Source organism: Globicephala melas, chromosome 12 (assembly GCF_963455315.2).
Source record: "Globicephala melas chromosome 12, mGloMel1.2, whole genome shotgun sequence".
NCBI classification, from domain to species: Eukaryota; Metazoa; Chordata; class Mammalia; order Artiodactyla; family Delphinidae; genus Globicephala; species Globicephala melas.
In genome coordinates, this window is record NC_083325.1 from 44,791,781 (window position 1) to 44,807,494 (window position 15,714).

At 38.8% G+C, this 15,714-nt stretch overlaps 1 protein-coding gene across 2 annotated transcripts in view; it reads right to left on the reverse strand.

Moving 5' to 3' along the window:
* Positions 1-15,714, reverse strand: part of ACYP2 (acylphosphatase 2) — a 175,386-nt gene that overhangs the window by 1,111 nt on the left and 158,561 nt on the right. The window lies entirely within an intron of this gene.

Sequence of the window (15,714 nt, forward strand, 5' to 3'; positions counted from 1 at the left end):
AATTTATACATTTGGTATACTTAATGAGATGCTTCATATAAATTCCAAGATTACTGTAATATTGCTAACACCTCAGATATTGTTAAGGATTTCCAGAATCTTTCTACCTACTAATAATTAGTTGGCGTTTCAGATTAAGTGGGACTACAGGTTAATAATAATAGGAGGCAGTTTTATACAAATGATGGCTGTTATCCCAGTTGTAGAAACAGTCTACAAGTTTCCTCATATCCCCAAAAGTCTTTGAGGTTGTGAAGCTAGTGCTGTGTACAGCTGTGCAGTATCATATGTAACAATCTCACATAACCTTGAATTAAGAATATTTTCTAAGCTAAAGTTGTCTGACTAGCTGAAAATTACTCTTAATCAGGCTGGAGAAGAATGACAATGATTCAAGATTGCCCTTGTGTTATTTAACTCTATTATTGGCATATAGTGGATTTACAATATTATATTAGTTTCAGGTGTACAACATAGTGATTCAATATTTTTATAGATTACACTCCACTTAAAGTTATTATAAAATATTGTCTATGTTCCCTGTGCTGTATATTACATCCTTGTATCTTATTTATTTTACAAATAGTTTGTTTTAACCACCTTTTTGATTCTTATTTGTGACAATTTTTCTGGGTAACGTGAGCTTTTATTTTATTCTTTTTCATAAGCTAAGCCATCAGCACAGCAACAGTTTCTTTTCTTCAACTCATTTAGTTGAAATCTTAAAAATCAAAATTGCATGTGTTGAAGAATGAAGTTCAGTTATTATGAAAACGGCTGATGGCTTCAACATTACCAGTCAAATCTCCTTGAAACCTTCTAGAAAAGAAAGGCCAGTAGAAATAAAAGCTAACATTTATGAAGCACTACCTGTTTGCTCAGCACTGTGCTAAATTCTTTACATACACTATTTCCTTTAATCCACACATTAACCCTGTAAGCTATAGTCCATTAGTCCTCCTAAGTTACTGATGAGGAAAGAGACACAGAAGAGTTAAGTAACTTGCCCAGGGTAGGAGCAGTGGTGGTGGTGACAGTGATCAGATTCTGGATATACTGTGAAGGTATAGTCAATGGATTTGCTGACAGATTGGATGTGGGTGTGAGAAAAAGAGGAGACTGAAGGATGATACCGGGGTTATTGGTTTGAAAAACTACAATTGGTTTGAAAAACTACAGATGGAATTGTCATTTACTGAAATGGAGAGACTGTGAGAAGAGCAGATTTGGGGGAAAGATCAGAAGTTCATTTATAGAATGTTAAATTTGAGATGTCTGTTAAACATCTAAATGAGATGTTGAGTAGGCAGCTGGATCTATGAATCTGGAGAGATGAAATTTGGAATTTGTCTGTAGATAGCATTGAAAGCCATAAGAATGGGTGGGATCACCAAGAAAGTGAATGTAGATAGAAAAGGAAAGAGGTCCACAGACTGCACTGTAGGGCATCCCAATGTTAAGAGCTCAGGAAATAGAAGAAGAACCAGCAGAGGAAAAGAAAGCATCCAGTGAGGTAGGAGAAAAACTGGGAGAGCATTGTGTCCTGAGAGTCAAATGAAGCCCTCTGGGAACAGGGAGAGATCAACTGGGGCAACATTGCCAGCAGGTCAAGTAAGGTGAGGACTGAGAATTGACCATTGTGTTTAGTAACACAGGGGTCACTGATGACCTTGACAAGAACAGTGTTGGTGGAGTGAAAGCCATATTTGAATGGGCTCCAGTAAGAATAAGAGAGGAACTTGAACCACTGAGTCCAGGACTTGGACTAGTGGACATCAAAGCTGCAATGACTAATCCACCTGAGCTCTGTGTATTTAACTAGTTGAGAGCTTGACTATCTACCTGTAGTTGATCTTCAACACCACCAAGAACTTCTTCACTGGCTAGACCTATGGCCAAGGAGGAATTTACACCACTGGTAGGAGCAGAATGGTCATGCTGTTAGGTGAGTCAGCTCTGTTTACACTGTGTGTGTGTGTATGTGTAGGGGGAGGGCCACTCTGTGCCATGGCTCCACACATGTCATCCGTGTTGCTAGGAACTGTCTTGCCTGACGTGCCTACTCACCTAGGAGTATTCTGGTCATCTGTCACTTGGCAAGCCCTAAGACCTCACTCTTCATGTGCTGCCCTTGCCCTTGATAGGGGTGGCTCAGGTCTGGAAATGGCAGACATAAGAGTTCTCCTAGCCAAAAAATAACTAGTCACAAATTTTTACACAAATTTTTTTCTAATTAGTGAGGATGTGATTGGAATGAGATATATATTTTTTCCCACTCCCCGTTAATGTGTAAAAGAACCACATAATCCAATAGTACCCATTAATTCAATTCAATAAGTATTTAAGTAGCACTGTATGCAAGGTATATTCTAGATACTGGAGTGCATACATAGGCATCTAAAATGAGGTTCTTTCCTCAATCTAACCTTACATCTAAAGCAACTAGAGAAAGAAGAACAAACAAAACCCAAAGTTAGTAAAAGGAAAGGAATCATAAAGATCAGAGCAGAAATAAATGAAATAGAGACAAAGAAAAAAATAGAAAAGATCAATGAAACTAAAATCTAGTTCTTTGAAAAGATAAACAAAATTGATAAAACTTTAGCCTGACTCATCAAGAAAAAAGAGGACTCAAATCAATAAAATTAGAAATGAAAAAGGAGAAGTTACAGTGGACACCACAGAAATACAAAGGATCATAAGAAACTACTACAAGCAACTATATGCCAATAAAATGGACAATGTAGAAGAAATGGACAAATTCTTAGAAAGGTACGATCTCCCAAGACTGAGCCAGGAAGAAATAGAAAATATGAACAGACCAATCACAATTACTGAAATTGAAACCATGATTTAAAAACTCCCAACAAACAAAAGTCCAGGACTAGATGGCTTCACAGGTGAATTCTATCAAACATTCAGAGAAAAGTTTATCCTTTTCAAACTATTCCAAAAAATTGCAGAGGAAGGAACACTCCCACTCATTCTGAGGCCCTCATCACCCTGATACCAAAACTAGACAAAGATACCAGGAAAAAAGAAAATTACAGACCAATACCACTGATGAACATAGATGCAAAAATCATCAACAGAGGGCTTCCCTGGTGGCGCAGTGGTTGGGAGTCCGCCTGCCGATGCAGGGGATGTGGGTTCGTGCCCTGGTCCGGGAAGATCCGGACCAGGAGATTTTTCAATATCTGCAAATCAGTGTGATACACATCAACAAATTGAAGAATAAAAACCATATGATCATCTCAATAGATGCAGAAAAAGCTTTTGACAAAATTCAACACCCATTTATGATAAAAACTCTCCTGAAAGTGGGCATAGAGGGAACATATCTCAACATAATAAAGGCCATATATGACAAACCCACAGCTAACATCATTCTCAATGGTGAAAAGCTGAAAGCATTTCCTCTAAGATCAGGAACAACACAAGGATGTCCACGTTCACCACTTTTATTCAACATAGTTTTGGAAGTCCTAGCCATGGCAATTAGAGAAGAAAAAGAAATAAAAGGAATCCAAATTGGAAAAGATGTAAAACTGTCACCGTTTGCAGACAACATGATACTATACATAGAAAATCCTAAAGATGCGATGAGAAAACTACTAGAGCTCATCAATGAATTTGGTAAAGTTGCAGGATACAAAATTAATGCACAAAAATCTCTTGCATTCCTATATACTAACAATGAAAGATCAGAAAGAGAAATTAAAGAAACACTCCCATTTACCATCACCTCAAAAAGAATAAAATACCTAGGAATAAACTACCTAAGGAGACAAAAGTCCTGTTCTCCAAAAACTATAAGACACTAACGAAAGAAATCAAAGATGACACAAACAGATGGAAAGATATACCATTTCTTGGATTGGAAGAATCAATATTCTCAAAATGACTTTACTACCCACAGCAATCTAAAGATTCAGTGCAAACCCTATCAAATTACCAATGGCATTTTTCACAGAACTAGAACAAAAAAATCTTAATTTGTATGAAGACACAAAAGACCCTGAATAGCCAAAGCAATCTTGAGAACGAATAACGGAGCTGGAGGAATCAGGCTCCCTGACTTCAGACTATACTATAAAGCTACAGCCATCAAGACAGTATGGTACTGGCACAAAAACAGAAATATAGATCAATGGAACAGGATAGAAAGCCCAGAAATAAACCCACACACCTATGGTCAATTAATCTACAATAAAGGAGGCAAGATTGTACAATGGAGGAAAAGACAGTCTCTTCAATAAGTGGTGCTGGGAAAACTGGACAGCTACATGTAAAAAAATGAAATTAGAATATTCTTTAACACCATACACAAAAATAAACTCAAAATGGATTAAAGACCTAAATGTAAGAACTGATACTATAAAACTCTTAGAGGAAAACATAGGAAAAGCAGTCTGACATAAATCACAGCAATATCTTTTTTGATACATCTCCTAGAGTAATGGAAATAGAAATAAACAAATGTGACCTAATTAAACTCAAAAGCTTTTGCACAGCAAAGGAAACCATAAACAAAATGAAAAGACAACCCTCAGAATGGGAGAAAATATTTGAAAATGATGCGACTGACAAGGGATTAATCTCCAAAACCTGCAAACAGCTCATGCAGCTCAATATCAAAAAAACAAACAACCCAATCAAAAAATAGGCAGAAGCTCTGAATAGACATTTCTCCAAAGAAGACATACAGATGAACAAAAGGCACATGAAAAGATGCTCAACATCACTAATTATTAGGGAAATGAAAATCAAAAGTATAATGAGAGATCACCTCACATTGGTGAGAATGGACATCATCAAAAAGTCTACAAACAATAAATGCTGGAGAAGTTGTGGGGAAAAGTGAGGTTCACTGTTGGTGGGAATGTAAATCGGTACATCCACTATGGAGAACAGTATGGACGTTCCTTAAAAAACTAAAAATAGAACTACCATATGACCCAGCAATCCCCCTCCTGGGCATATATCCAGAGAGAAACATGGTTTGAAAGGATACATGCACTCCAATGTTCATTGCAGCGCTGTCTATGATAGCCAAAACATAGAAGTAACCTAAATGTCCATCAGCAGATGAACGGATAAAGAAGATGTGGTACATATATACAACAGAATATTACTCAGCCATTAAAAGAATGAAATAATGCATTTCCAGTAACATGGTTGGACCTGGAGATTATCATACTAAGTGAAGTAACTGAGACAGAGAAAGGTAAATATCATATGATATCACTTATATGTGGAATCTAAAAAAAAAAAGATACAAATGAACTTACCTACAAAACAGAAATAGACTCTCAGACTTAGAAAACAAACTTATGGTTACCAAAGGGAAAAGGTGGCTGGGGGGGGCAGAGGAGGGATAAACTGGGAGGTTGGGATTGACATATACACACTGCTATATTTAAAATAGATGACCAACAAGGGCCTACTGTATAGCATAGGGAACTCTGCTCAGTCTTCTGTAATAACCTAAATGGGAAAAAAATTTGAAAAAGAATAGATACATGTATATGTACAACTGAATCACTTTGCTGTACACCTGAAACTAACACAACATTGTTAATCAACTCTACTCCAATATAAAATAAAAATTTAAAAATAATTTGTTATATGTATTTAAATTATTCAATATGCTTTTACTTTTTCATGAATATTTATGAATAAAAAGTATTTATGGGGCTTCCCTGGGGGCGCAGTGGTTGAGAGTCCACCTGCCGATGCAGGGGACACGGGTTCGTGCCCCGGTCTGGGAAGATCCCACATGCCGTGGAGGGGCTGGGCCCGTGTGCCACAACTACTGAGCCTGCGCGTCCGGAGCCTGTGCTCCACAACGGGAGAGGCCACAACAGTGAGAGGCCCAAGTACCGCCAAAAAAAAAAAAAAAAAAAGAGTATTTATGAATAGAGTATTGATTATGAGTAAAGTGAAGTCAATAATTAAATAATTTTAATTTATTTCTCACAAAGAATTGGGTGATTTGAGCCCCCTTTTCAAAGAAGCAATATGCTGATCAGTATTTCTTATAAAGCAAGAAAAAAAAGAAATCTATGTAAATTATTTTTAAAAACCCACTTAGAAACCAAGTACAGTGATTTAAACCAAACTATCTCTTTTTTGAAAAAAGAAATACATTCTCTTGACCTTCTTGAATTACTTCGAAAAATTATTAAACTTCAAGAAAACTGTATTAAAAAAAAGTAACAATTTTGTCTACTTTTGTTCAAGTGTTTATGTTCCTCATTAAAATTTTTTTGCTTAAATTCAGGTCCTGTATATTTCTTGGTAAGTTTATACTTAGATATGTTCTATTTTTCTTGCTGTTTTGAACAAGATGCATTTTAATCATCATGTTTTTAAACTGGTATACAGAGAAACTAGTGATTTCTCATATTGTAATCAGATGGCTTACTGAACTTCCTTGGTGATATAATAGTTTCTCTTTTCTTTTCTTTGTGGTTGCCTAGGTAAACCACCCCATGTATTTTTCCAGAATTCATTCTGTTAGTCAATTTTTAACACAGTGGATAATTTCAAATTGCTCTTTATTTTAGCTTCTCTAGCCACATTTTGGCTACTTACATGCCTTTCAGAGAATTGCTACAGTAACTATGCAGAGAAAGATTGAATCATGAACTGTGTGCACCCAACACGATCATAATACACTAATACACGCTGTTAACTCCAGCATATTTTACCTATCAGTTTCACAGACTCAATAAATATTGAATGGATGGCTGGATGGATGGGTGAATTATATTTTCTCGAACAAGACTCAAGTCCATTATTTCTGCTGTAAATCTGAGTCTGCTTTGTGTGCATATATCTTTCAGGTATTTTTATTTAAGCAACATGATCCACTGGTAGGCTTTAAAAAACAATAAGAAGGTTCAATGAATAAAAATGAAAGAATGAGAATGTAAACTGGAAAATTCTATTGACAGAAGTCATGTTACTTGATAACCATGTCCTCCCTTCCCTCTAATATAAATGCCTTATGTAGAAATTTTGAAAATAAAACTAATTTTTGTAAAGTTTAATTCTCTTACCAAAATCATGTTGCCGTTAACAATTATAAAGAAATAACAAACAGGAATTCCATTATGGATACATTCCTTACATGTTTTCACAGTTGTGAAAACAATTTTTTATGGAATGGCAAAGGACAATGATCTTGTACATATTACTTTTAAGTATTCTTCAGGCCATCTTTGCATTAAAGAAAAACGAATAAAACACAGTGCTGATAAATGTTAAGTGACCGAGGAAAAATCTCTTCATTTAAATTAACTGTGCTGTGTTTCTCTGTTCCTGTTCAGAGAATCACCAACTATTGGTCCCCTCAGGGTTTCCACAGCATTGTCTCTAATTCGTGGGTGCTGATGGCACACATTTAGCTGTCAAGTACAGTAAGTGCCACACATTTATGGCCTTGGCAGCCAGCAGAGGCCAGCTGTGGCCTTCTAAAATGCACTGAGGTTTTTGCCCTCTCAGAGACCTTACTTTGACTGCCCCTATCTAAAAAGGGCCCTACTCCCATGCTATTGCGTATATCATGGGAATTGCCACATTCTATAATTGCTATGTTTATATGATTATGTATTCACTACGTGCCTCCTCCACATTAGAATGTAAATTCTAAGAAGGCAGGGTCAGAGTCTTACACACTGTTGTATCCCCAACATCTAGCATGATGCCCAGTGATAATTGGCACTCAATACATATTTACTGAATGAATGGAGGCTTTGTCACCTGCCTGCCCTCCTCAGGTCTGTAGCTTCCATGCATGAGAGGAAGGGGCATAGACTGTATAGGGACTACACAGTCCACACACAGAAAGGAACCCTGAGCATGACCTGTTAACTCTTCGATTTTTACCTCACACAAAACAAAACCCTCCTGCTTTTTTCCCCCCACTCTTTGAAAGGTAAAGAAATAGTTGCTCTTATTACAGAAAATGAGTAAATATTTTGCTGATGGAAGTCCCCTATGAAATAACTCAAATAATGACAATATTCAGTCTCTTAAAGAAAGTTAGAAGCCTATGGATCGACCTAATAAGCTGAAGATAAGCCTGTGGTTCATGGGAATCTGTCCATGTATCAATATTTTTGCCAGCCCCCAGATTTTACTGCATTTCTTGTGATTGTGAGTTTACTCACTACATAAATAAACATAGTAACCGACTCCACTCACTTCAGGGTGACTATCTCAATACCACAAGAGGGCCAAGTCCATCCTGCAAACCCAGTCACCTGATTTGCCGCCACCTTGGTCAAATTCAGCGCACAATTGGTTGTATATGCTCATACATGTTGTGATTATCCAATAAAAATCCTTAGACATTTTTCTTAGTATCCCAAAGATGTACAGACACCTATTTATTGTATTTGCTGTATTAATTCAGGATTTTTAAGCTCCTTTTTACAGAAAAGAATCCTTTCTTCCAACATAATCTTGCACAAAAGCTTACTGCTTATAGCAAGAGTGAAGTGCTTCTCTGAACAAGGGAATGGTTGGGGCCTGGGGGTGCAGAACCTTCCCCCCAGGCCTTTCTCTCTGCCAGCTGCACCTCGAGAACCACTGGGGAATCCCAAGGGCTCTGAAGAGCACAGTTTGAAAACGTCCCTATTAACCTATCACTAAGCAAGGATACAGAGGAGTGGAATGCTTGGAGGATCCATCACAGGTAGAGGTGGAAATCAACATAAGACTATATTTTCTATAACTCAAGTCAGCATTTCCTACAAAATGTAGTAAGCTCCTGGAGTGGTAAAAAAAAAAAAAAATCCCATTTAACTAATATCCTTCTCTGAAACAAAGAGGTGAAATTAAAGCATTAGAAAGCCAATACTATTAATAATTCATAGCAGTTCTATTTCCTGGGACTAAAGTGGGGCAGCATAATCCTTTCACATAGCTCTGTAGCACCAGTATAAAATGTAGACCACAGCAAGAAAGCAAACAGTAGGAAAAGACAGCTAATGAATTAAAAGCTAACGTGATGCATGTTGGAAAATATTGAGTTGTCTGCTCATTTCAAGCTTTCAAATTAGCATTAATAATGAAAGAATAGCATATAATATTTTTGCTATTCTTTCTTTAGCAAGTTTCCTTATTTAGTTACATGTGGACAAATAATATCATATACTTCTTCATTATCAATACAAGCATTTGAACTTTTTTTTTTTTTTGCGGTACGCGGGCCTCTCACTGTTGTGGCCTCTCCCGTTGCAGAGCACAGGCTCCGGACGCACAGGCTCAGCAGCCATGGCTCATGGGCCCAGCCACTCCGCGGCATGTGGGATCTTCCCAGACCGGGGCACGAACCCGTGTCCCCTGCATTGGCAGGTGGACTCTCAACCACTGCACCACCAGGGAAGCCCCTGAACGTATTTTGATATAATGTCTAAAGTTTCTGTTAGATATGTAGCCCACGATTAGTGAAGAGTTCAGTGATTATAAAGGGAATCCTAGGATATCCATAATTAAGCTGAGACCAGATTCCTCATCTTTAAAATAGGATAATACTCACTTCACTGAGTTATTGAAAGGATTAAAGAGAAGGTATATAAATTGCCTAATGCGATGTCTGACACCCAGCAGGCCCTTAAAAGCAGTTATTATAGCGTAATTGTTCTCTACCTTTGCCAAAGATGATGGACAGCCTGCTTAGCAAGCTCTGTAAGCCTCCAAGTCACACACTTGAATGCAATTACACTAGTAAAACCTCTTGTTCTTGGTGGAGCTGCTTCTCAGCTGCAGTGGGAAATAGCATGTCACTCAACCTCCTCATCTGGGGGAGAGTCTGGAAGAACTACCCAGGCATGAGCTATGTCTGAGATTCTGAGAACCAGCCAATCTGAATCAAGGGCCTGGATGCAGAGAAGGCAGAAGAAGTGAAGGCATGATTGAAACCTCTAGCTTCTCTGCCACACCACAGTTTCCAGGTCAACAAAGTGACAGATATGCTCTTCTGTTTCATTTTGTAGAAAGAAAATAAATGCTGGCAGCACAGTGGTAATGGAGTGGACTTTCGGGTCATTCTGCTTGGATGTGAATCCAGTTACCACTTCTTAACTGGTCATCTTGGGCAACTTTCTTAAACTCTCAGTGCCTCATTTGTAAAAAAAAAAGGGAGAGTATATAGCCTACCCCAGAGAGTTGTTATGAAGATTAAACAAGAGAATCTGTGTAAAGCATTTTACACAATATCTAGAGAATAGTAAGCACTCAATAATTTTTAGCTATTGTATCAGACAGGGTACAGTAGCAGGTAATGAAAACCACCTTAGCTATTTTACAGTGGAATTTAAAATAGCGAAGTAGGTCCTTACAAAATCACTGGAAGGGCTGGAAGAACAGATTTGGATGGGCCTGTTGGAGCAACTCTGTAGAATTGGCTGCTAAAGTATAAAATGTTAAAACTGTGATTCTCATGCAAATACAATATGACATGTGTCAAAGATTTCTATTCAACACATTAATTAATGAGGGAACATAGAAGATGTTACATCTGGTTCAAAGGAGAATTTATATTACACGTATATATATTACACGTATATATTCATGCATACAATCAGGAATGCTGAACTCAACTTGCTAATAGATGCAAAATTGGTTAAAATTCTATAAGGCAGCACTCTGTCCAACAGCCTTGTAATGTGAGCCTCATGTATAATTAAACATTTTCTAGGACCCACATTAAAAGTAAAAAATACGTAAATTAATTTTAACAAATACTTTATTTAGTCCAATATATCCAAAATATTAAGATATAATCTATATAAACAATAAATAAAATGAACATGCTATTTTACACACTTTTATATTGAATCTTTGAAATCTGTGTGTATCTTACACTTACAACACATCTCAATTCAAGCATGCCACATTAAAGTGCTCAATGGCCACATATGGCTAGTGGCTCCTATATTAGTGTACTCCTAGGGCAATGAAAATGTAATGTTTGGGATTATCTTTTTTTCAGGGCAAAAGCTAATTGTATATCTATCAGAGAAAAACTAATTTGCTTTTCTATGGACAAGAAGTGTTTGCATTTCTGTAGTTTGTTACAAGTAACTTTCTACCTTACAGAGTTGTAAAATAACCTGGTCAACAGAAAATCAATCAAGTGCACATTTGTGTAGCATCTGAAAATTCTATAAAGCTCCACTAGACAATACCCAGCACTTCCCTGAAAGACAGCCCCTAATCTCCATTTCCAAACCTTGGACAATTTTTTTTTTCCTGATAGGCCCGTTAAGGGAACTGCTAGAAGTCAGGAGGCTGCCACCAAAATCACTGCATTTATGAACACACTACCCCAACTGCAGTCCAGGAGTCATTAAGCCCCTACCAGAATTGTTGGCTCCAGAGCCTTGTAATGTTTGCTAGATCCTCACCTGCTAAACAGTTGACTCAGATCCCGCTGCTTCTCTCCCCACCCAGTTCAGTTCCAAATTCAAATTTCACACGAGGACTTCTGACTGATGAAACCAAAATCACATTTGAAACTCTAGCTGCAAGGGAGTCTGAGAAACGTAGCTCCTAGCTCTCCAGAGTCTGCAGTAAAGGAAAGGCACCAGAAGGCATTTGGAACAGAGGTTGAGCAAGGCAACATACCACGTCTACCACTGCTATTCGGTTAACAATAACTTCATGAAACTCTACACTATGGAATACAAAAGATGAGAAGTATTATTTTCTCTGGTCTGTAGGACAGCAATACTTCCGTGAACTCTCTCAGATCTGGAGTTCTTTTCAGCACTAGAACAGAAACCCAAGGAACACCAACATTGAAGGGTCAGGTGGAAAAGAGAAGCAAATGGAGGAGAGGTAGAAGGAATGACCAGAGAAGAGGGAAATAACCACGAAGTGTGGTGTTAGTGTTAGGGAACTGTTGATGGAAATGGTCTGCCTTGGCCAGGCACGATGATAACCACTTGCATGAGTTGTCTCACAACAGGAGGTCCTGATAAGGAATGTGGTGCTGTCACCAAAAACTAACTGGGAGAATCTGGGAGGGGCCAAAAGGAGGGAGGAGACGTCAGCCAATAATATATCCTACCAACCACCCAGAATCCTTCTCGCTGGAACCCATCTTGTCGGAGAGATGCGCATGCCACCAGGAAGGACCCTGAGTCAGACCAATTATGGGCCAAGCAAGATGATCGGCCAGAGACAACTGGGAAACTAACCCCATTACCATAAAACTTGAGACTGTGAGCCACGTGGCAGAGCAGTTCTCCTGGGTTCCCTTACGCTGCTGCTCTCTGCCCAGGTGCCCCTTGCCAATAAAGTCTCTTGCTTTGTCAGCACGTGTGTCTCCTCAGACAATTCATTTCCCAGTATTAGACAAGGGCCCACTCTTGGACCCTGAAAGGGATTCCCCTTCCTGCAACATTAGGAAAACTAACTACAAAGAATATTTTTAAGAAGGAGAGAGACGTCAGCTTCCAGATGCTCCTGAGACCCAAATAAAAGATGAACTGAAGAACACTTTGGAGACCTTTGCAAGATCAGATTCAGTGATGTGGTGGGGGTAGAATCCAGATTAGAATGGTTTTAGGAGTGAGGGGAAAGTGAAGAAATGAAGACAGCAAGAACAGATCAATCTCTTGAGCTGTCTGACTGTGGAGGAGAGGAGAGACACAGCAGCTTTACACAACTTGAAGGTTGTTTTTGGCAGGCCAAGCCTACCTCTGCTCTGAATTCAATGCCTTCCAGTATTTACAAGTGCCTTGCCTCAGAAGAACAATAGTCGAGGAGGATTGCTTTAAGGACACACGGTCTAGGATGTTTTCTGTTCCTGATATGTTAAAATCTACTCCTACATGGAGCCAGATGAGAAGGGAGTTGGCCAGACTCGCCTGTATTTTCACCCCTCACCCTGACCTCTCTCCCCACCTCCCCCAAAATGCTCATAAGCAAATTGAATTGTTGGGGTGATGCCATTAGCTGACAAAGGGCTACTAGATAATTTAGAGCCAAACTGTGACCCGCCCAGAGCAGAGGCCATTATTTCAGACATTTTTTAAAGCCTAGTTCCTGGCTCTATTTTATGTCTCCACCCTTGTTTTTTATCCTTTTCCACTTGTAAATGTACACTCTCTTGTTACAGTTTTACATAGCCTTACAAATCACTTTAAGTCATGTTGGGAACAAAGTGAGGTTTAAACATGTAAAGCTGTGAGGATTGTGTTTTGCTTTTTTCTTTTTCTCCTTGATGCTGTGTCCTTGATTTTTATAAAGGAAATTATTGGACAGGGATATGGAGATTTATTTATAGAGTTTTGTTTTACAACCGACTTTGCTAGATACCTGTTCCATTACAGAGAGACACGCATCGTTCTGAGGTCACAAAAACGTGTATCTACAGGGCAGCCGTCTCCGTGGCCGCCGTCCTGACCCGGACCTTGAACAACCGGACAGAGAACTCTCAGCCGCCACCGCCAGGCAAGGGCAGCTTCGGGCTGGATGCTCCGCTGAGCGCGGGGTGGGCGCTGCAGGCACCCACCCGGCTGCAGCCTCCAGCGAGCGCTTTGCTGCGGCTGCTGGAGGAGCTGGGGCCTCGGCTCTCCCAGGCCCGCCAGCCTCGTGGAAGCCTAGCCGAGAGGTGCCTGCACTGACTTTAAAGACGAACTCACAAAGCTCTCCCTGACAGTCACTTTGAAATAATTTGTGCGGAACTGAATCGAAAGAATAGTTCAAAGGTAGAATGGAGAGGCAGCTAATGACCCTGCCTCTTAGCTGCCTCAGTGGCAGCTAAGCAGCACTGATCAAGCAGGAGATTTGATAGGTGGAAAATCAGAAAAATTAAATGTTAATGGAAGACTGTTGGGCTGCGTTTTAAAGGGATCGTCTGTGACAGAGCTTACTGCACTTACATGTTAACCCTGAAGATGGGGGCTTTCCGAATACCTTTAAATATCTAACAGAAAATCAAATAGTGAAACTCTTCTTTATGGAGATGTCTCAGGGAAATGGCTTATCTTTTTGAACTTCCCAGGGTTAAAAAAAAAAATTATTTTTCCATTCTTGTTTTCCCCTAGGAGGGTGTTTTATCTTTAAATGTAAGCATGTGACTCAGTTCATAGGGAGGTTCATGATAGGAAGTAAGAAGGTCATTTCAGCTCATAAGCGGTGTCACCCTGACAACAAATTTAAATTGTATATCCTCGTAGGATGACTTAAAACTGTTGTATTTTTCATAAAAAAATCAAATTTATTAACAGCTGGATTAATCTTAGACAAATAAAAGGACATCATCTATATATCCAAGTTACCTGTCTAGTGGGAGGTGACAAAGTGAAAGAGGGAAGGATTAGAGGCTAAAAGGGAGAAGAAAGAAAAGGATTTAATGGAAGAAGTTGACAGATGTAATGATTCCCCCTCTTCTAAGGTAAAATTCTATATAATTTTAATATTGCATTTTAAAATTGCTTGATTTCTCTGAAGCGATTAATAAAATGATTAAAGAATGTGTAGTACTAGAATCAGAATGCAGTTTAATTAATTACATCGCCCTCTTTTGAATTGAAAGCTACTTATATAGTAAACGACTGTTATATTTAGTTTTCCAAATGACTTGCAGATGAGGCCATTCAAACTAGGCATGTAAATCTAAACTCACCAGAGTGGTATGTTTACATTTGAATAGAATTAGAGGCCTGAGGTCTCAGAAGTTATAACCATGAAGCTAAAGCCAGAAGATGGGTCCTGCTGTGGAAGAAACCAGACTCCCTGACACTGGGTCTAGAAAGTACTATGTGATCTGGCAGTCATCCAGATGAGGACTTATGTTTGGGAGCCTCTTCTGATCACACACCATTTCCTGCTATAGCTAAACTTACATCAAAGAAAGAAAGAAACTAGCTAGCAGCTTCCTATAGAGTCCTATGAGGCATCATTACATTGGTGGAGATGCCAGTGGTCTTCAGGGGTCTAGGAAATTGATATTAAAAGCTTTCTCTGAAGTGATCAAGTTCAGGGGAACAAATGCATAGTAACCAAATTCATAGGGGATCAATTTAGAAAAATACAATACCATGTATTCATTTATATTGGGTGCTCTATTTGTCAAATATATCATCCATCTGTACAAGAATTTTCCAATTGGGGAAGCACGCTAATGAGACAGAATTACGATAGATTGTTCTTTTTCCAGTTTAGGCATATTGTGGCCTAGAAAATATATAATGATAAAACCTTCTTCCCTAGAAAACACTGAAATGGTGGTATCGATCACCTTTAAAAAACTCTACACCACCCACCATTTTTCACTTACCATATCACTGCCTCACACAGGTTAATGAGGCTGTGGTTTTCTTTACAGTTACTTTGTTCCTGTCCTGAGGATACTCTCCGATTATACTGAAACATATTCCAGTACGTCCTTGTTTTTAGGGCAGAGACAAGGAAAAACCTATCACTTATATCATGTACACAAACCCTATCTTAAGGCAGTTTGCTTTGAAAGAGGTGATTTTACGTGTTTCAATGTTAGAAGGCAACATTTCTGATATTTTCCCTTAGATTTAGGAAAGGTAAAGGAAGTGAAGGCTGTTCTACCCAGTGGCTACTGGAGTAGTAGGTGACTGCAAGAATGCCCCCTCGCCACAGAGAGAATTAGCCAGAATGGGAATGTGTTAAAGGATCATAATGTTCTCCATGGCGATCAAGCAATAAGAATCTCAT